The 22915-nt window shown below is 43.6% G+C and overlaps 1 protein-coding gene across 1 annotated transcript in view; it reads right to left on the bottom strand.

The window, feature by feature from the left end:
* The window catches only part of KBTBD2 (kelch repeat and BTB domain containing 2), an 86677-nt gene extending 71401 nt beyond the window's left edge, over positions 1-15276 (bottom strand). The window contains exons 1-2 of the mRNA XM_064380476.1: positions 15221-15276; positions 3335-3441 (exon numbers count right to left, since the gene is read on the bottom strand). The gene's annotated coding sequence lies outside the window, so the exon portion shown is untranslated. The remainder of the gene's footprint in view (positions 1-3334; positions 3442-15220) is intronic.
* Positions 15277-22915: the final 7639 nt, after the last annotated feature.

Below are 22915 nucleotides of genomic sequence, written 5' to 3'. Positions count from 1 at the left end.
AGTAATAAAGAAGTTTGTATCAGGAAAAGAGCTGCTCCTAGACAAACTTTATTACTTGAAAGACTTTTATCTATATAAAAAGGCAAACTTTATTCACCATATGTTTCCTCCCCCATCCTCCCATAATTTATCTCCACCCCTCCTCCAGAAGCCCCAATCCCCTGTTCCTTTCTGCAGCTGAGAATGCTAAATAGGGTTCTTCTGGTGCTTCTTTGAGTCTCATATTTTTGTGAGACTCCCATGCACAGACAAGTAATTAAGATTTTTTGGCCTGTTAATCTGTCTTAAGTTCATTTAATTTGTAGCCTAGCCAAAGAATTTAGAAGGGTGAAGGGAAGCCATTTTCACCTCCCCTACACACACAGGAATCATCTGGGAAGAGCAGAATGCTTCTCCTCCCTGTGCTACGTGGCACCTGCCACCAGAGACTGGCTAGGCTTTTCTTATTTCCATCCAGGTACTGAACCTGAGGGAGATCCAGAATGCATCCAAGTCTGTATTTGGGACAGGCAGCGAGATTGGAAGGAAATTCTGCAGGCCAGGTGATCACGCACTCAAAAGAGCAACTCTCCAGCTCCTAGAGGGATTTGCACCTCCTCCACAAAAGTAAGACAAATATTTGTAGCTCAGATCTGTGCCTTAACCCTCTAAACCTCCAGGGAGATATTCATTTTAATACTTCAGAATGGTTGCAATGTATAGGAACACTTAATGATTTAAGTTTTTCTTCATCCTTACCCACTCCTTATGAACTGATTTTAGAGACCCTTTGAAAAGAGTAAATATTGGAGGAGGGAGGGATTAGGGAGAACAAACAAAAATGAAATGCTTTCCCTTCTGTTCACCTCCAAGGTGTCAGAGAAAAGGACTTTGCCAGAGTATGGATGAGAAATGCCACAGGTTGCTACAGCAAGAAGATTTCCCTTTGCCTTCATCTGTGGACACTGTCAAAGGACTCCCCTCACTAAAACTGATCCATGGAACAGGAAAACCTACTCCATGAAGATTACTACCCAGTAAACAACTGGGTAGCAGCAGAATTAGCTTTTTTAGGTATGATACGGTGCTTTTCCAAAGTAAATACTTAAAATATTTTCTGATGGAAAGCTGTGGTATGTCATAAGCAAGAATAATGGTAAGATGATATATAGTCCATCTGCAGCCATCCCTTAGAGATGTTAATACTATGCCTTGGCCACTCACACCTTTAATCCCAACACTTTGGGAAGCCGAGGCAGGAGAATCGCTTGAGGCCAGGAGTTTGCCATCAGCCTGGGCAACATAGCAAGACCCAATCTCTACAAAATAAAAAATAAAATACCATGCCTTATGCACAGAGGCCTGAGAGTTTGGAAGGGAGGTGGTAAAGTCTATGAACATATCCAATAATCCAACAAATCATTATTTTTGCCACAGGAGTTGAACAAACAACATATGGCTAATTTCCAAATTTCTGAAAAATATGTAACTATTTTGCCTAGATGGAAAAGGAATGTGATGGAACTGCACATTCTGAACTCTATTATTATTGGCAATGGCATTTCCTAAACAGTCCATTTTACAACTGTCCCCACCAGTTTAAGTGGTGGTGGTGGGGTGCTGATGTTTTTTTTCCCCAAGGCTAAACAATTTATTAGTTTATGTAGCATGTTAAGATATTTCTAAAGTTTAAAATAATATTTGGCCAGGTGTGGTGGCTCATGTCTATAATCCCAGCATTTCGGGTTTGAGATCAGCCTGACCAACATGGTAAAACCCTATCTCTACTAAATACAAAAAATTAGCCGGAGACGTGGTAATCCCAACTACTTGGGAGGCTGAGGCAGGAGAATTGCTTGATCCCAGAAGGTGTCCAGGTTGCAGTGAGCCAAGATTGTGTCATTGCACTCCAGCCTGGGCAACAAGAGCGAAACTCAGCCTTTAAAAAAAAACTGATAGGCTTGTCTGATAATAGTGGGTTATCAGATGTTAACTTACTAACATTAGTTTCACTAAAGGTGGTATGCAACCCCCCCCAACTGCTAAATTTAACTGGCTTTAAAAAAGTGAACTAACAGAGGCTGGGCATGGTGGTTCACACCTGTAATTCCAGACTTTGGAAGGCTAAGGCAGGAGGATCACTTGAGGCTAGGAGTTTGGGACCTGCTTAGGCAACATAGCAAGACCCCGGTTTTATGAAAAATTAGCTAGGTGTGGTGGTGCACACCTACTTGGGAAGCTAAAGTAGGAGAACTGCTTGAACCCAGGAATTAAAGTTTATAGTGAGCTATGATCATGCCACTGTACTCCAGCCTAGGCAACATAGTAAGACCCTGTCTCTAAGAGAATAAAAAATAAATAACCAAATACAAGGTAACTGTTTAAAAAAACAAACTGATAGAGTATCTGATACGTATGTAGCAATGTGGAAGAAGTAACTCTTGGCAGGAGCAGTGGCTCACACCTGTAATCCCAGCACTTTGGGAAGCCGAGGTGAACAGATCACAAGGTCAGGAGATCAAGACCATCCTGGCCAACATGGTAAAACCCCATCTATCGTAAAATTAAAAAAAAAAAAAAAATTAGCCAGGCATGGTGGCATGGTCCTATAGTTCGAGCTACTCAGGAGGCTGAGGCTAGGGAAGGCAGGAGGCAGAGGTTGCAGTGATTTGAGATTGTGCCACTGCACTCCAGTCTGGCAATAGAGTGAGAATGTATCTCAAAAAAAAAAAAAAAAAAAAAAAGAAAGAAAAAAAGAAAAAGTAACTCTCAGCTTTTAAAGCCTTTGGGAAAAAAACTGGAAGCAAGACATTGAACATTAGCAAATGAGGCCAGGTGTGGTGGCTTATGCCTGTAATCCCAGCGCTTTGGGAGGCTGAGGCGAGCAGATCACTTGAGGTCAGGAGCTTGAGACCAGCCTGGCCAACATAGCGAAACCCCATCTCTACCAAAAATACAAAATTTTAGCTGGGCATGGTGGCACACGCCTGTAGTCCCAGCTACTCGGGAGGCTATGGTAGGAAAATAGGTTGAACTGCAAGATGAGGTTGCAGTGAGCTGAGGTTGCACCACTGCATTCCAGCCTGGGCAACGGAGTGAGACGCTCACCAAAAAAAAAAAAAAAAAAAAAAAAAAAAAAAAAAAAAAAGGAAAATTAAGCAAATGAAAAATACTCAGGCTCTTATTAACTACTTTAAAATGCAAAATAAATCATAGGCCACTATTTGCTGCAAAAGTGAATGATATTGCATAGTTACACTTATGTTAATTTTAACTACTAATTTAACAAAAATTATTATAATATGGCTACACAGGAAGGATGGAGACAAGGGTAGGAAAACAACTAAAATCTTACCTACTCTGTCCTCAGGTGAATAGCTGCAGGAGACCAGAATATGCTACCTCAAAGTACACCTCTTTGGCTAAGGATCATTTTGAGAAACAGCAGACACAGGGGAAGCTCTGAAAAGAGAGCAGAAGTTACCCTTTTGTAAGACAAATATACATCTATAAAGGAAATCTCCATTTCAGAGTGAGATTCTCTCTATACAAGGAAGAGAAAAATGTCTCTCAATCACAAGAGAACGCCAACAATGGACAAAGCACAGATGTAAACCTGCATAACAAACCTTACCTTTATTTATCATACTTTTCTTGGTCACCATCCCATAGCTCAGTTCCCCCATACCTTTCTTTCTTTGATTTAACTAAATCCAAAACCACTCCTTTGAGATTTTTCATTCCACTGGGTATCTCCCACGTATACAGAACATATACATGGTAATAAACTGCTGCTTGTTTTTTGTTTTTATTTTGTTTTGTTTGTTTTTGAGACAGAGTCTGGCTCTGTCGCCCAGGCTAGAGTGAACTGGCGAGATCTCAGCTCACTGCAACCTCCACCTCCCAGGTTCAAGCAATTTTCCTGCCTCAGCCTCCCAAGTAGCTGGGATCACAGTCTCCTGCCACCATACTCAGTTAATTTTCGTATTTTTAGTAGAGACAGGGTTTCACTGTGTTGGCCAGACTGGTCTTGAACTCCTGACCTCATGATCCACCCACCTTGGCCTCCCAAAGTGCTGGGATTATAAGCGTGAGCCACCTCGCCCAGCCCGTTTTTGTTTTTTGAGATGGAGTTTCACTCTTGTTGCCCAGGCTGGAGTGCAATGGCACGATGTTGGCTCACCGCAATCTCCGCCTTCCGGGTTCAACTGATTCTCCTGCCTCAGCCTTCCGAGTAGCTGGGATTACAGGCATGTGCCATCGAGCCCGGTTAATTTTGTATTTTTAGTAAAGATGGGGTTTTTCCATGTTGGTCAGGCTGGTCTCGAACTCCCAACCTCTGGCGATCTGCCTGCCTTGGCCTCCCAAAGTGCTGGGATTACACGCATGAGCCATGGTGCCTGGCAATGCTTATTTTTTTTATTATTAATCTTTTGTTATAGGAGTCCCAGACCTTAGAAGTGTGGAGGGAAAAAAAATTTCCTCTTAAATAGGTAATGTCCATTATGGAGTCAAGAAAAGCAATATAAGGCTGGGAACGGTGGCTCACAGCTGTAATCCCAGCACTTTGGGAGGCCCGGGTGGGAGGAATCCTAAAGTCCAAGACCAGCCTGGGCAACACAGCAAGACCTTGTTTCTAAAAAACCAGAAGGAAGGGAGGAAGGGAGGGAGGGAGGGAGGTAAAACATGATTTTAAAATAAGCAGTTACGTCCCAGATGAAATAACTAAGAATTGGCCAGGCTTGGTGGCTCACGCCTGTAATCCCAGCACTTTGGGAGGCCAAGGTGGGCAGATCACCTGAGGTCAGGAGTTTGAGACCAGCCTGACCATCATAGAGAAACCCCGTTGCTACTAAAAATACAAAATTAGCCGGTCGTGGTGGTGCATGCCTGTAATCCAGCTACTCAGGAGGCTGAGGCAGGAGAATCACTTGAACCTGGGAGGCAGCGGTTGCAGTGAGTTTCCTCATGGAAGGCTTGATAGGGGAGAGGGGTGCCAAGAATATATAGGGTGACTAGGGTCTCAAACCATTATTTTTTAAATTATCTTTTATTGTGAGTTCACTTAGGTCAAGAAAAAAAAAGCCTTTGGTACTATTTGATTAAACAGCTTAAATTACATGAAGTATTACTCTGGAATGAATAACATGTAGTTTAAAAGCAAACAAGTCCCTGAACTAGCCAAAGGAAACATATCAACAGTCCAGTCAGTTTTAAATCTCTGAAACTATAAAATCCCAGTGCTCTGGGAATCTTAGTATATTTTATGTTGCTATAACAGAATACTTGAGACGGGGCAATATACAAGGAATGGAGATTTATTTCTTACAGTTCTGGAGACTAGAAAAGTCAAGGAGCTAGCAACTGGCAGGGGATTTCTTTGCTTCATCATCCCATAGCAGAAGGCGGAATAGCAAGAGAGAATATGGATGTGGTAGTGGAGGGCAAATTCATGTTTTTATCAGAAACCCACTCCAGCAATAACTAACCCACTCCTGAGATGACACTGCCTATCCAGTAGGGCTGAGCCCTCCTGACATAGTCACATCTTCAAAGTCCCATCTGTCAACACTGTTGCACTGGGTATTAACTTTCAATAAATGAACTTTTTGAGACAAGAGTTTCTCTCTGTTGCCCACTCTGGAGTGCAGTGGCCTGATCACAGTTCATTGCAACCTCAACCTCCCAGGCTCAAGTGATCCTTCTACCTCAGCCTCCAGAGTAGCTGCGACTGCAGGTGCACATTACCACAGCCAGCTAATTTTTATGTTTTTTAATAGAGACGGGGTCTCACTATGTTGGCCAGGCTGGTCTCTAACTCCTGGGCTCAAGCAATCCTGGCCTCTCAAAGTGCTGGGATTACAGGCATGAGCCACTTTGCCCAGCTCTCCAATACATCAACTTTGAGGACACATTCAAACCACAGCAGAAATAAACACCTGGTTTTGCTAGTTTATAAGTCTATCTTACTTAGCTGGTGAGGCTCCATTTTATCATTTGCAAAAGTAGGTTATAATGCCTCTGCTGTCTAGGAGCCACAAAAACAATACATGGTATTAACCACAGTGTGGCATCCTACAACTAAATATACTGAGTACTGGGCAGGGCCCGGCCCTGCCTGCAGTTACGCTAGAGAAAGATCTTTAAACATGTCTTCCATGGGAGACCAAGAGTGCCACAGGGTGACTTGAAAGGGCTGAAAAGTCCAGTAATGTGGATGCCCACAATGCAGGGTCTGTATCCTGCAACCACCACCCTGCTAAGAGGAAAAGCCAGTCAGCTCTTGGACCACCAAAAAGGAGACTAGACTATCAAAAGAATGCATTTTGCATCCAATCTCCCAGAAGTTTGATTATGAAAGATTTTAACTCCTTGAGGATCTTTCCTTACATGACCCATATAGCATAGGTAATTAAAAGCACCTGTGACAGAAATGAACTGTTGACTGAGTGAATATTACCCTTATGTCAACCCAAAGAAAAATGAAGGCAAAATTAATGTCAGTAGAGAGTTTATTTGAGCCAAATTTGAGGACTGCAACCTGGGAGTATCAATTTAAGTTGCCCTGAATATACACTCCTGGGTTGTAGTCCTCAAACTTGGCCCAAAGAAACTCTATACTTATATTAATTTAGATTCATTTTTTTACTCTGGGTCGACATACCTGGTATAGTCAGCAGAATTCAGATTTCCTCCCCCCACCCCACCACTGCCGAGCGTTTCTCTCTGAAAGCGGCACTTGGCACCAACATGAACCCACTGTGTTGTGTCTTCAGAAGTCACATCAGTGTTACAGGTGAGTTCTCCCGGGTCTGGACCTCTCTTTCTTTGGTTGAGGTTGATCTAGATTTTATTTGGCCTGTTTCTCTTCTGACTGTCTCGGAACAAGGGTCTCTGTCTCTGACTTTCCTGAGTCAGGGGATCAGGATTTTTATCTGCGAACACATGGGTCTTAAGTCGCCAATGTGCTTTGAATTTCGGCCAAAATCTTGTTGCATTATGACCTTTCATTGTGGAAACTGTGATTGTTTCACCCCGGACCAACCTCTCTTGGAGTCCCTTTTCCTAATTTATGAGAGTGAATACTTCCCTCTGAAGATTAAAGGCACTCGCTCCCTCTGACCCATTAGGGCACTCTAAATAATCAAACACTTGGCAAGGTGCCAGGACTTTGTCCTAACATTCAGTGGCCTTACAGGGTTTCCTCTGCCAGAACACCTGTATGCTCTCACTCTGCCAGTGAGTGCGCATAAAGGATGGTCATCTTGCATTTGTGAGCCCTCTGTGACTCTCAGGGGACTCAGAATTTCTGAGACACGTAAGAGAGGAGACCTGACTCAGTGGTGACACACTGAAGTGATGTACTCACAAGCAGCAAATTCAGGCCCAAAACACTGCCCAGAGTCATGAATGATTCAGGTCTCTAAATTATGGGCAACAAATCATCTGGGTCTGAGGACTCCCTAAGGAGGCAGCCTCCCTCGGAAACACCAGCTGGTTTTATGTGCAATGCTTGCTTTTCATTTTATAAGTATTTGCACACATTGGCCCACATGACTTGAGATGACCCCAAATTGCAATGGCCAATATGGGGGTCCTTTGAAATGCCTAAAGTAATTCAATTTTCTGCACAATTGGGAAAGAGCTGGGTTTAGAACCAAACAAATTAAATAGGAGATCTCTTTTCTGTTTGTTCTGGCTGAACTCTGATCATAAGAACTATGAAAATTTTTTTTTTTTAAAGAGCTCTGTGGTCAGAGTCAGCTTAATTAAAGGCCAATATTCAGGCTATAACTTTTTTTTGAAAAATAAAAACATCCTTTCTGCTTTTTCTCTTTTCGATCTTATTTCTGATAATATTTTTCAGTTGACTGAAACCCCTTTAAAAAAATGTTTGAGCCCAATGTTTGCTTCCAAACTTATTGGCATGATTTTGGTTGAGAAGAATACAAAACTTCATTGGCCTTTTAGAAAGCTGAAAATCTGGCCAGGTGTGGTGGCTCACACCTGTAATCCCAGCACTTTGGGAGGCTGAGGCAGGTAGATCATGAGGTCAGGAGATCGAGACCATCCTGGCTAACACAGTGAAACCCCATCTCTACTAAAAAAAAAAAAAAAAAAAGCAAAAAATTAGCTGGGCATGGTGGCATGTGCCTGTAGTCCCAGCTATTTGGGAGGCTGAGGCAGGAGAATCGCTTGAACCTGGAAGGCAGAGGTTGCACTGAGCCGAGACTGCACCATTGCACTCCTGTCTTGAGACTCTGTCTCAAAAAAAAAAAAAAAAAAAAAAAAAAAGCTGAAAATCTCTCAAACTGAGCCCTCTAATACTTATTCTTCCATTTCCTTCCACTTCTGCTCCTTCTCCCTTTTGCCATCTTTGGTAACACAAAGGAGAATTCTGGCACTCCTAGGACCCCTTGAGGTTATGGAAAAAGGGGCCATGCCCACCCTTTTTTGGAGTCTTCGGTTTTTCTCACAGAATCTAAGAGTCATGAATAGGCTTCTCTCAGGTCTAAAGCTCTGCTCTATTTTGCATGGAGTTTCTGTATCTCTCTGGCTTTTGGAGTATAAGGTATTACTTTGTATTGTTGGGGAGAACTTGACATTTGCATGTGCGATGGCTGGCAAGTCACTGGCAAAAGCTGCAGTTTTGGAAGTGGCTGACAGCTGTTGCAGTGAATGGTCATTACTGCAGGAGACAACTTTTTTCCTTGCCTGTTTAGATTAAAAAGGTGTGCTTTGAACACCTGAAAACTCCTGTGGGCGATGGGCTGATTGCAGAGTGGACTGATGCAGCCCACCAGCATCTATGAAATGTCCTTGTATTGAGGAAAACTGTGGAAAGAGTTCACACTGGTTCAGTGGTATTTCCCTCTTCTTGGGCATCTGGGATTCAATGTAAAAGTAGGATCCTCGATTTTTGAAGATCTAAACGTTCTGCCTTTCAGCTGTGCCTGCTTTTCACATATTTAAATATTAGGCCCTGAAAACTGCAACTGCTTTCACTGCCCTACTCATTAAGTGGCTTCACCCTGAAGTCGGTAATCTCATTAAGAAACAATCTATCTGGCTTACTCCTGTAATCCCAGTACTTTGGGAGCCCAAGACAGGCAGATCACTTGAGGTTGGGAGTTCGAGACCAGTCTGGAAAACATGGCAAAACCCTATCTCTACTAAAAATACAAAAATTAGCCAGGCATGGTAGCAGGCACCTGTAATCCGAGCTACTCGGGAGGCTGAGGCATGAGAATCACTTGAACCAGGGAGATAGAAGTTGCTGAGACAACACTACTGCACTCCAGCCTGGGCAAAAGAGGGAAACTCTGTGTCAAAAAAAAAAGAAAAGAAAAGAAAAGAAAGAAACAATCTATCAAACCAAGTCAGTTGACAAAATGCAACTTCCTAACATTTAGCTGGCTATTTTGAAACTCTTTGCTGAAAATAAGTGCCAGGCCCCAAACTCTTAAAGAAAGAAATCTACATCTATACAGAAAACCTCCATTTGTAAGAGCATCTCCCTCGGTGGATCTAAACCATTAGAAAATTTCAGGATAGGGAAGACTTTGGCTTACAGTTTACATAACAAATGGTACCTTTGTTTAAAATAATTTTCCTGGTAATTTTATCTGAACCAGTTTTTAACCTAGGCCTTTCTTTGTCTCAGCAAATAATTCTGTTTAGGTACAAGTTCTGTGCTTTTTAGATGTAAATTTTCTACTTTGTTTCATCTAAAAGGCTTTAAAAGTGCAAACTTAGGGTTACCTATGCTACTAATTACTTAGGGCAGCTGAACAGATAATCAAGAGACTGAGGGTCTAAAGTGGACGATACCTAAGTGGATTATCACTTTAGATGATCATCTAAAGTAGACATGGACTATTTGAAAACTGGGTAATAAAGAATCTTATAAAAGATAAAAGATCTATCTGCTTCTGTTTGTATGTCTATGTTTATATGTGTTATATGCATGTGATATTTTATTGCCAAAATATATGAAAAAGTTCAATTAACTGGCTTAAAGAAAAAGTGCTTAAATATTTTCTCAGGAATATAGAAAGTAACTCAAATACCTTTTATTAGTTTGAAAGATCTTGTTCATAATCATGTTAGTCTTGTTATGATTTTTTTACTTTCACATGATTTGGATAAATCTTTGGTAAATTAAGACTAGTTTAATTAGAGCTTCTGGGGTGTCATGGAGACAAGTTATAGAAGGGTGAGGGGAGGAAATGTATGGTGAATTGTTGGTTTAATGAAAGCAGCTGTGTCTTCAGAGCAGCAAAATGACCACACATTTAATTTTAGAGTTTTCACTTAGGTGGCAACTCCGTAACCTTTGCAGGCTGTAAAAATAATTAACAAGGAAATCACCTGAGATGATGGCTAGCTTTAATGAACAATTCAAGTATAACTGTTAAGAAAGAATAAATTAAATGAATGTAACTGGGATGAAACTATAAATGAGCTTTTTTTTTTTTTTTGAGACAGGGTCTCACTCTGTTGCCCAGACTGGAGCACAGTGGTGTGATTTCAGCTCACCGCAACTTCCACCTCCCAGGCTCAAGTGATTCTCCTGCCTCAGCCTCGCTTGGCCAAATTTTGTATTTTTAGTAGAGACGGGGTTTCACCATGTTGGCCAGGCTGCTCTTGAAATCCTGACCTCAAATGATCCACCTACCTCAACCTCCCAAAGTGCTGGGATTACAAGTGTGAGTCCCTGCGCCTGGCCAAAAAAATGAACTTTTCTTGGTTTGAAAAATCTTTTTCAATAATTATCTTAGTCTTTTATGATTTTTTCTTATTTATTTATTCCTGAGACAGGGTCTGGCTTTGGAGACAGGCTGGAGTGCAGTGGTGCGATCATGGCTCACTGCAGCCTCGAACCGCCTGGGCTGAAGTGATCCTCCCACCTCAGACTCCCAAGTAGCTGGGACTACCTGTGTGCACCACCACGGTCGGCTAATTTTTGTGTTTTTTGTAGAGATGGGGTGTTGCCAAGTTGCTCAGGCTGGTCTAGAACTCCTGGACTCAAGTGATCCGCCAGCCTTGGCCTCCAAAATTGCTGGGATTAGAGGCATGAGCCACCATGCCTGGCCAATGAAACTTTGGAAGGAAGTGATAGATAAGCAACAAATCCTGTTATGATTAAGTAATGGATATTTGTGAAATGTGTGACTTGTTTTTAAGTAAGTTAAAATACTGAAACATTGGGTTGAGCGCAGTGGCTCACGCCTATAATCTCAGCACTTTACAGATCATGAGGTCAGGAGTTTGAGACCAGCCTGACCAACATGGTGAAACCCCCTCTCTACTAAAAATACAAAAATTAGCTGGGCATGGTGGTGTATGCCTGTAATCCCAGCTACTCAGGAGGCTGAGGCAGGAGAATCACTTGAGCCCAGGAGGCAGAGGTTGCAGTGAGCCAAGATGGCACCACTGCACTCCAGCCTGGGCAACAGAATGAGACTCTGTCTCCAAAAAAAAAAAGAAAGTATATATATTGTAAGGTTATAAAAGGTTTATAGAAGTTTTATCTTGTATGGTCAAAGCTGATTGAGAGTGGATGAATGGGCATTGCCATGTGCATATCCCTCTCAGTGTTCTGGACTGGTGCAATGCACAAATGTGATCAAAAAATCCATTGGCAAAGCTGACAGAAACTTTTAATCTTCCTTGACCTAAAGCTCTTACATTTGCTTATTCTCTACCTAGTTTGGAAAACATCAGCTTTCCCCCTTTGAAATAAGAAGGAGAAGGCCCGTTCACCTGGATGAAGGAGCCTATGAAGTAGCTATTTTTCTCATTATAGCCAATGTATTATAAGCGTCTCACTAAAAATTCTTAATTAGTTAAAGACTCTTTTCACAGAGAGCTCCCAGGATACAAAGATATCAAAGATCGTGGTCTCCAACCTGGAGATTTTGTTTAGGGAAAAACACCATCAAATAAAGGACTCCTCTGACAAAGGCAGGAGGCAGAGAAATTCTAGGCACACAGGGGCAGGTTCCTGGTGAAACCCCACCTTCAAACCAAAGTAGCCTGAAACCTATTTTTAGTAGATTATTTCTTAGCATCTAGTAAAATGAGGCTGAGACCTACTGGTCTGAGTTCCCAGATGGTTAAGGCATTCCATTCTAAGTCATAGGATGACACAGGAGGATGACACAAGATACAGGTCATAAAGACCTTGCTGATAAAACAGGCTGCAGTAAAGAAGCTGACCAGGCTGGGTGCCGTGGCTCACACCTGTAATCCCAGCACTTTGGGAGGCCAAGGCGGGCGCATCATGAGGTCAAGAGATCGAGAACATCCTGGCCAACATGGTGAAACCCAGTCTGTACTAAAAATACAAAAAAATTAGCTGGGCGTGGTGGCATGCACCTGTAGTCCCAGCTACTTGGGAGGCTGAGGCAGGAGAATTGCTTGAACCCGGGAGGCGGAGGTTACAGTGAGCCGAGGTCACACCACTGCACTCCAGCCTGGTGCCTGGTGACGGAGTGACTCTGTCTCAAAAAAAAAAAGAAGCTGATCAAAACCCACCAAAACCAAGATGGCCACAAGAGTGACCTCTGGTCGTCCTCACTGCTATACTCCCAACAGCACCAAGACAGTTTACGAATACCATGCAACATCAGGAAGTTATCCTATATTTTCAAAAAAGGGGAGGCATGAATAATCCATCCCTTGTTTAGCATATAATCAAGAAATAACCATAAAAATGGGCAACCAGCAGCTCTTGGGGCTGCTCTATCTATGGAGTAGCCATTCTTTATTCCTCTACTTTCTTAATAAACTTGTTTTCACTTTATGGATTCGCCTTGAATTCTTTCTTGTGTGAGATTCAAGAGCCTTCTCTTCTGGTCTGGATAAGGATCGCTTTCCAGAAACACTTTCCGAAGAGAAAGATTTTGAACAAAAGGGAGAAATGATCAAAGAAAAACAGTTCAGACCAGTCTGAACTATGTGAGGTACAAAATTTATCAGGCCAAGAAAGACAGGAATATGGGACTTCATCATGTACCACCCTACCTATGCCCTAGGAGCCACGGCTCTTTCTTTTCATCCCTGTAGTTTCCCTCACCCATTATCTTACTGTTCCTGGAATTTGTGACACAAAGAACAATGTAGAGCCAATCAATCCCTATGTTATTTGAATATAAATAATTGGTAAATAACTTAGGAACTGCCTCATCTTTTCCTTTATAAACCCACTTGTTGAAGTTTCCTTGGGCCTCCCCTTCCTTGTAAAACAAACAAACAAAAACCCAGGAAACAAAAACACCCACTTGTAACTGCTGCATATAGGAGAGTATATTCTAAGCAACTTGAACCCCTATGCTGCTGGATTGCAGTTCTCAAACTTGGCCCCAAAGAACTTCTCTAATTATATCAATTTCTAAAATTAATTTTGCCTCTTATTTTTCCTTCAGGTCAACACTTAGAAAAGTTAGACTTCCAAGGATAATTACAGAATCTGAAAGGAAGGGAAAGAATTGCTAATGCAACCTCCCACCTGAGGGTTAGGTTGGGGCTCAGGACACACCACCCCAATAGTATATGACTGCAGGAGACCAGAAAGCATCACACCAAAATATGCCACCCTGACACCAAATATGCCACCCTGACATATTGATGACTTTGAGCTAAAAGAAACTGAGAACCAGCCAACACAGGAAAACTTCACCTCTCCCACAACTGCCTAAAATAAAAGACTCCCGCTCCTTTTGTAAAGAGAAATTTTCATCTTTAAAGGAAATTTCCATGAGTAAAGGTATCTGTATCAGAAAGAAGGCTGCTTGGAGACAACTTTTATCACCTGAGTGCCTAACAAAGCAACCTTTATTCATCATACATTTTGTCTCCTTACCCTTCCATAATTTGTCTCCACCACGCCCCCAAAAGGCCCACACCCCTATTCCCTGGCCCTTCTTTCAGTCTCCCACTTTTGTGCCCCTCCACTGCATGGGTATGCAAAAATAGTTTTATCCTGTTAATCTGTTTTATTAAGGAAGGAGACTCTTAATCCTCTTCAGCCTTCTACATTGCATCTCAAAAGAAGTTAGAAGTCAGCCAGGGGTTGGCGCCGCCAGCCAGGTTAAGGATAAGACTCCTACTGCTAACCACAATCCCATCTATAGCTCACGGATACGGTATGGGAAATCTTACCAGAAGGCACTGTTTTCACTTAATCAGGATCAAACCCCCACCTAAGTCACGTGCCCCATGCCTACTTCCTGATTCAAGACCCTTTCACATGTAACTTTCTAGAGTTGTATGCCCTTAAAAGGGCAAGGATTTTCTTTGTTAGGGGAGCTCAGCTGTTAGGCATCTAAGTCTCAGCAGCTCCTGGCCGAATAAATCACCACTTTCTTCCCAGTTCGCTGTTGGAGAGGTTTGTTTCCCAGCCTTTCCTGCTTAATTATGACAATTTAATCTGTGGCCCAGCTAAAAAACCTAGAAGGATAGAGGGAAGCCATATTTCCTTTCCCTAAGTCTGAATCTTCTTTACACCACACTCTCCCAGGTCATCTGGAACCTCCTTGAATTCCCTGGAGCTCCGGGAGCGCAGGGCCTCCCAAGTCAGGGACCGAGTTCCGCGTCGTGCCGAGCGGCAGCTGGCTCCCTTAATGCCCACCCTGGACCCTGGTAAAAATCCTTCCAGCCTGGAGAGAACAAGTGCACCTCTGTTCTACCTGGCAGCGCAGTGGCCAGTCCCCGCCGCCCATTCTCTCCTTCCCCGCCTCGCCACACTAACACTGCAGGATCGGTGTCCTCTTCCCTCTCCATAGCAGAGGATGAGGAGAACGGGGTTTCTTCACGTCTTAGTGGCCCAGGGAACTGAGGGGTGGAACGCGGGGGCAGCGGGCTCAGCTGAACTTGCCTATTGGGTCCACAAACGCCAAGCGAGCGCCAACAACTCTTGGCTCCCCCAAAAAAGCCGACGCCCACATCAAAGCGAGGGTGAGAAGAGCAAGCCGCTGTCGCCTCCCGGCGCCGAGCCCCCGCCCACCCACGCCGCCGCCTTCAGGGCCCCTCCCAGGTCGGGTGGTTCCCCCCACCTCGCTCCCCACCCAGTGAGGACTTGAAGGCCCATCGCAGGCACCAGGCTCCTCACGGGCCCGCCCCGCTGCTGCTCCCGGGGGTTTGGAGGACCCGGTCCAGCGCCCACCACGGCGCCCCGCGCCCCCGTTCCCAGAAGACGGGCAACGCGCGGACGGCGGCTCAGAGGCTCCAGACTCACAAGGCCTCCAGGTGCTTGAGCTGCTGCAGCTGGTGTGCGTCGTGCCGCCGCCGCTTCCGCTCCCGGCGCCGCTGCAGCTCCCGATCCGGCAGCTCTCGCGGCCCGGACAACATCGCGGCCCCCGCGGCGCGGCTCTGGCGGCTGCCAAGAGGGCACTTTCTCTGCGCGACTCCCCCGGAAGGGTGCCGAAGTCCCGGCCTCGGTCGCCCGATCCCCGCCTCTGCGCGGCCCCCCCCAAGTCGGTGCTGGGAGCTCGAGCCCAGCCGCCAGGCCCGGTGCTGCCCTGGGCTGGGAGCGCCCCTGGCGGCGGCTGGAGCCGAGGCAGGGCGGGGCCCTGGGTGGGAGCCTAGGGGAGCTTCCCGGAGCCTCCCGGTTCCCGCCCGGCCACACCCACCTCTCGGGTCCGGACTGCCCCTTTGAGGTTCCCACCAGAGGCAAAGAGTCCTGTGCAAGTCTTGTTTGTATGTCCCCAGTGACCAGACACACAGGAGCTGCTCATTACGAAGTAGTAGAATTCATCGATTTTTGGAAGAAAGCAATACTCAGCATATAAATTCTCCACTTTTTCAGATCCTGTGATCTATGCTTAAAACATGGTTAGTGTATATTGTATTTAGCAAGGTATAGGTTCTGGAGATGAAAATAAAAGCTACCATACACAGCATTTGTTATATACCAATTAGCTAAACCCTTAATAAAAATGTCTTTTTTTTTTTTTGAGACGGAGTCTCGCTCTTGTTACCCAGGCTGGAGTGCAATGGCGCGATCTCGGCTCACCGCAACCTCCGCCTCCTGGGTTCAGGCAATTCTCCTGCCTCAGCCTCCTGAGTAGCTGGGATTACAGGCACGCGCCACCGTGCCCAGCTAATTTTTTTGTATTAATAGAGACGGGGTTTCACAATGTTGACCGGGATGGTCTCGATCTCTCGACCTCGTGATCCACCCGCCTCGGCCTCCCAAAGTGCTGGGATTACAGGCTTGAGCCACCGCGCCCGGCCAATAAAAATGTCTTTAATCTTAAACTTAAGTGTTGTTACCACCCTTATGGTGATCTCCACATTCAATGCAATTCCTGACAAAATCCCACTGACTTTTTTTTTGCAGAAAGGGAAAAGCCAACCTAAAACTCATATGGAATTTAAAGGGACCCCTTCCCTGGGCCTCTGGTTTTGCAGTAAGTAGGTGCAAATAGGTTAATGTGGCATATTACATTTATTGATTTGTGTGTGTTGAACCATCTTTGCATTCCAGGAATAAATTCCATTTGGTCATAGTGTATTACCCTGTTAATAAGATGTTCAACTTATTTTCCTACCATTTTGTTGAGAATCTTTGCATTAGGGCCAGGTGCGGTGGCTCACACCTGTAAAACCAGCTGTGGGTAACCCCCCATATAGGCACCTAGGAAGGAGACCTAAGCAGAACCCTGGCACAGTTAGGGCTTGAAGAATATCTCAGTTTATAGTGTTACTACTCAGCTATTTCCTTTTATATAATCATATATTAGCTTATGGAATTAGGGCTTGAAGAATCCCTTTATAGAATCCTTCCTATATAATCATATAATAGTTGATAGTATGAGCACCTAAAGAATATTTCCCTACGTATATATGTAAGTATATCTTAGTTAATAATCGGAGGAATGCCTACAGTGGACACAGTACAGAGCATGAATTAGGCTCATGCCTGTAATCCCAGCACTTTGGGAGGCCGAGGCGGGTGGATCACAAGGTCAAGAGATCAAGACCATCCTGGTCAACATGGTGAAACCCCGTCTCTACTAAAAATACAAAAAATTAGCTGGACATGGTGGCGCGTGCCTGTAATCCCTGCTACTCAGGAGGCTGAGGCAGAACCCAGAAGGCGGAGGTTGCGGTGAGCCGAGATCGCGCCATTGCACTCCAGCCTGGGTAACAAGAGCGAAACTCTGTCTCAAAAAAAAAAAAAAGAAAAGAAAAAGAAATAAGCAGCTTATAATCGGAGGAATGCCTAGAGCAGACACAAGGCAGAGCATGATTTAAGGGAAAAACAGTTATACCAGGACAAAAATCCATGGCCCAGGCGGCAGCGTTCAGTATTGTAAAGATATCCGCTGTATGGTAGGCTTGGGGCGAGAGCCACTCCTCCTGATAAAGGAGTTGTAGGACCTTGCTCCAGTTCTTGTGGAAGGCTGCCCTCAGACCTGCAATCCACCTTCGTGTCTGTGAACTTTATCAGCTCTTGCTACCGTGCTGCTCGAAAATCATCTCCCATAGAACTCATCGGAAGCTGCCAGCAGGTGGCGGTAATCCTGACAGCTCAGTCACTACTGTGTGACTTAAAGCATCCCCCCATAAATCTTCTAGAAGTAGTTTGCCCATAGATAGAAGTATTGCACACTGCACCCTCTTCACTGCGCACGACCCACCTACAAGCCTCGGTGACCTAATGGGGATGGACCCCTTACTGCACATGGCCCTTGTGTTGATGGGAATGGGCCCCTTGCTGCGCACTGTCCACCTACTAGCCTAGGTGACCTAATGGGGGTGGACCCCTTGTTTTATTGCTCACGACCCTATCACTATCCTTAAAGATGATTTCACTTACTGCCCTGCCCCCTAACCTATACACAATAAATACTCATGCTTCTGGACATTCGGGGCCTCACCTGACTCCACTCATAGGTGGTGTGGCCCCTCGAGCCCAACTGCGTTTTCCTTGTACTTCTGTGTCCTGTCTCTTTATTTCTCTGATCCTGCGCCTCAACACAGTATAAGGCACACCCCATGACCCTGTGGGCCATCAGCCCTACACCAGCACTTTGGGAGGCTGAGGTGCATTAATGTTGATACGTGATTTGGGGGTATGGTTTTCTTATAATATCTTTTTCTGGCTTGGTAATGCTCACCTCAAAATGAGTTAGGAAATTTTCCCTTCTCTTTAATTTTTTTGGAAAAGATTTAAAAGAATTGTTGTTAGTTCTTTAATTGTTTGGTAGAATTTGCCAGTGAAGCAATTAGGTCCAGAGCTTCTTTTCTTAGGTGATCTATTTTATTTTTTATTTATTTTTAGAGACAGAGTCTTGCTCTGTCACTCAGCCTGGAGTACAGTAGTGCAATCCCTCTACCTCAGCCTTCTAGGGACCACAGGCACATTCTGCCACACCCAGCTAATTTTTGTATTTTTAAATAGAGACAGAGTCTCACTATGTTGCTCAGGCTAGTCTCGAACTCCTGGCCTCAAGTAATGCTCCAACTTGGGCCTCCCAAAGCTCTGGGATTACAGGTGTGAGCCACTTTGCCTGGTGAGTATATATATATTTTCGTTACTGACCCAATCTCCTTATGTGCCATAGGACTATTCAGATTTTCTAATTTTTCATGATTTAGTCTTCATAGATTAGGTGTGTCCAGAAATTTTTAAATTTCATCCAGGTTATCAAATTTTTGGCACACAATTGCTCATAGAACTTTCTTACAATCCTTTTTATTTCCGTAAAATGGATAGTAATGGCTCTACTTTCATTTTTTATTTTAGTGATTTGAGTCTTCTCTCTTAGCTCATCTAGATAAAGGTTTGTCAATTTTTTTCAATGAACTAGCTTTTGGTTTCATTGATTTCCTCATTTTTTTCTGTTTTCTTTTTTTTTAATCTCTGTTCTAAAATGTATATATTTTTTCCTTCTGGTATTTTTGGGTCTACTTTGCTGTTTTTCTAGTTCCTTAAAGTATAAAAGTAAGTTGTTGGTTTGAGATCTTTCTGACTTTGCCTGTGTGTGTGTGTGTGTGTGTGTGTGTGTGTGTGTGTGGGCAGGGTCTCATTCTGTCACCAGACTGGATGGAGTGCAGTGGCACCATCATGGTTCACTGCAGCCTCAACTTCCTGGGCTGAAGTGATCCTCCCACCTCAGCCCCACAATTAGCTCGGACTACAGGCACACACCACCATGCCCGGCTAAGGTTTGTTTTTTTGTAGAGATGAGATTTCACCATGTTTCCCAGGCTAATCTCCAACTCCTGAGCTCAAGCCATCCATCCACCTCAGCCTCCCACAAAGTGCTGGGATTACAGGCATGAGCCACTGCACCTAGGCTTCTTTTTCTTTTTCTTTATTATTTTTTAATGTAAGCATTTGTAGCTATAAATTTGTCCCTAGCAGACTGGGCACGGTGGCTCAAGCCTGTAATCCCAGCATTTTGGGAAGCCGAGGCAGGTGGATCACCTGAGGTCAGGAGTTCAAGACCAGCCTGACCAACATGGAGAAACCCTGTCTCTACTAAAAATTCAAAATTAGCTGGGCGTGGTGGCATGTGCCTGTAATCTCGGCTACTTGGGGACTGAGGCAGGAGAATCGCTTGAACACAGGAGGTGGAGGTTGCGGTGAGCCGAGATCACACCATTGCACTCCAGCCTGGGCAACAAGAGAGAAACTCTGTCTCAAATTAAAAAAAAAAAAATTTCCTCTGTAGCACTCCTTTTGCTGCATTCCATAAACCTTTTATTTTCATGCCTCTAAGTATTTTCTAATTTCTATTTTGATTTATTCTTTGAATTATTGGCTGTATAAGAGTATTGTTTAATTTCCAAAACTTTGTGAATTTTCTAGTGTTACTTATTTTATTGATTTTTAATTTCATTCCATTGTGGTTGGAAAGATACTTTTAGTGACATCTATCTTCTTAAATCTACTGAAACTTAATTTGTGGCCTAAGATATATGCTGGAAAATAGTTCCTGTGCACTTGAGAAGATTGTGTTTGCTGTTGCTGTGTGGTAGCTCTTAGGTCTACTTGTCTTATTGTGTTGGTTAAGTCCTCTATTTTCTTACTTATCTTGTGACTAGTTGTTCTATTATTGAAAGTGGGGTCCTGAAGTCTGAAACTACTACTGTTGAATTGTCCAGTTATTTCTTCTTTTCTGTTAGTTTTTGCTTCATGTATTTTGATGATTTTTCATTAGATACATAAATGTTTATAATTTTTTATATATTTTTGTTGTATTGAACTTTTTTCTAATATATAATGTTCTTTATATATATAATATATATAATGTCTCTCATAAACTTTTTTGATATAAACTTTATTTTATCTGATATTAGTATACCCCCTCATGTTCTTTCCATTACTATTCAATGAAATATATTTTTTCATCCTTTCACTTTCTTTCTTTCTTTTTTTCTTTTGAGACAGTCTCTCTTTGTTGTTCAGGCTGGAGTGCAGTGGCATGATCTCAGTTCACTGAAACCTTTGCCTCCTGGGTTCAAGCGATTCTTCTGCCTCAGCTTCCTGAGTAGGTGGGATTACAGTGTGTCACCAGCACGCCCAGCTAATTTTTGTATTTTTAATAGAGATGGGATTTCACCATGTTGATCAGGCTGGTCTCGAACTCCTGACCTTGTGATCCGCCCACCTCAGCCTCCCAAAGTGCTGGGATCACAGATGTGAGCCATCATGTCTGGCCTTTTTTTTTTTTTTTTTTTTTTTTTTTTTTTAAGACAGAGTCTCACTCTGTTGCCCAGGCTGGAGTGCAGTGGCACAATCTTGGCTCACTGCAATCTCTGCCTCCCAGGGTTAAGCGGTTCTCATGCCTCAGCCTCCTGAGTAGCTGGTACTACAGGCATGCACCACCACTCCTACTTTGAGGCCAAGTTTTAGCATTAAAATGAGATGGAATTTGGCTCTTTACAACAAAAGGTGAACTACAGGATAGACAGACTGTTTGTGCACATCCTCTATAAGTGGCTCAAACTAGCTGAAGGCCTGTAGTAGCTTATCAGAAAAGAATGTTTGTGAGGCCCGTCCTCTGTCCAATCAGAGTTGTCGTGGTCTGGATTGTAAATCAGAATTGAAAGCTCCTATTGTTAGAGAGTTTAGCCAAAAGAATTTAGACATTTGCCACGCCAGCCAGACCCTGAACCCTCCACCTGTAGATAACTTCATTTCCTGAAGCTTTGAGTGCAACTTAGTTGATAAAGGGGTGTCTAGTTTGGTCTCTCAGATCACATACTTTTTGTTTTTTGACGGTCACCCAGGCTGGATTGCCGTGGCATGATCTCAGCTCACTGCCACCTCCGCCTCCTGGGTTCAAGTGATTCTCCTGCCTCAGTCTCCCAAGTAGCTGGGACTACAGGCACATACCACCATGCCTGGCTAATTGTTTTGTATTTTTAGTAGAGACAAGTTTCACCATGTTGCCCTGGCTGGTCTCGAACTCCTGACCTCAAGGAATCCTCCTGTCTCGGCCTCACAAAATGCTGGGATTACAGGCTTGAGCCACTGTGCCAGGCCTCAGATCACACTTTCTTCCATGCCATTAATTTGCTTTTCAGCCTTGTTTAGTTTGGTTCTTGTTGCATCTAATTAACTTATTACAATTATAATGTGGAGAAATATGAGTCAGTACAAAGAGGTAAGAAAATAGGAAAAAGTAAAAAACAAAACCAAAAAAGCAGAACAAAGAGAAAGTCCAAAAATGGTGACTACCTTCTGTCTGTGTAGAAAACACTATGAATGAGGGCACACCTCCATAAGAGAAGTCACAGGGAGCCACATCCACCCACCTGTAATTATGTCCTTTGACTTGTTTTTTTCTTCTTCTTTTGTATTTATTCCTCTCCCCAAGTAAGTCACCACACTCAGGAGAGAGACCATTGGCTAGGAGCGGGAAACAGGTGTTGTTCCTCTGGTCATCTTGGACATCAGATTATTTTTTTGCAGCCTACAAAACTGTAAAGCAGGATTTTGGCAGCTCCTCAGAAGGTTACCAGTAGAGTTTTGTATGACCCAGAAATTCCACCCCTAGATACTGGCAGTTCTTTCTTTTTTTCTGAGACAGAGTCTAGCACTGTTGCTCAGGCTGGAGTGCAGCAGTGGGATCTCAGCTCACTGTAACCTCGCCTCTCAGGTTCTAGCAATTCTCCTGCCTCAGCCTCCCAAGTAGCTAGGACTACAGGTGTGCGCCACCACACCTGTCTAATTTTTGCATTTTTAGTAGAGACAGGGTTTCATCATGTTGACCAGGCTGGTCTTGAACTTCTGATCTCGGGTAATCCACCTGCCTCAGCCTCCCAAAGTGCTGGGATTAAAGGTGTGAGCCACTGGCCTGGCCCCAAACTGTCAGTTCTCATTGTATGAGTAATTATGTTATGAAGTCGCAGCAAATGCTGAACTAGCAAACACTGAACTATTGCTTTTAGGAGAAATTCTGGGTTAGGTTTCTGCAAGGCTTTGGTCATGATATTCCCTCAACTGATCAATATATAATCTAGTTTTATGTGTGTTTCTGTTTAAAGACAGTTTATTTAGGCTAACTGGTCTCGGGGCTAAGTGAAGCTTCTCTATCACATGTTTTTTTCTTATCATCAGGGGTCACTTGCACTTAAGAATACAAGACAGTCCTTCAGCACTATGCTTAGGGCCACTTAGAAGAGCAAAATCACCAATAAAAAGCACAAAAATGTGAAAACATAGCACTGAATATACTGTGAAAAGCAAACTTGTTTACAGTGTGAGAGCTGAAACAAAGGCAGATCTTTCTTGACCTCAGCTGAAAATATAGACCATTTTTTTTCTTTTTAAAAAAATTGAGGCATAAAGTGAAATGCATAGATCTTTTTTTTTTTTTTTTTTGAGATGGCGTTTTGCTCTTGTTACCCAGGCTGGAGTGCAATGGCGCGATCTCGGCTCACTGCAACCTCTGCCTCCTGGGTTCAAGCAATT

The sequence above is a fragment of the Aotus nancymaae genome, unplaced genomic scaffold, assembly GCF_030222135.1.
Source record: "Aotus nancymaae isolate 86718 unplaced genomic scaffold, 86718_ANA_hifiasm-v0.15.2.pri h1tg000025l, whole genome shotgun sequence".
In the NCBI taxonomy this organism is placed as follows: Eukaryota; Metazoa; Chordata; class Mammalia; order Primates; family Aotidae; genus Aotus; species Aotus nancymaae.
The sequence above is the reverse complement of the archived record's forward strand: the minus strand, read 5'-3'. Positions and strand labels throughout refer to the sequence as shown.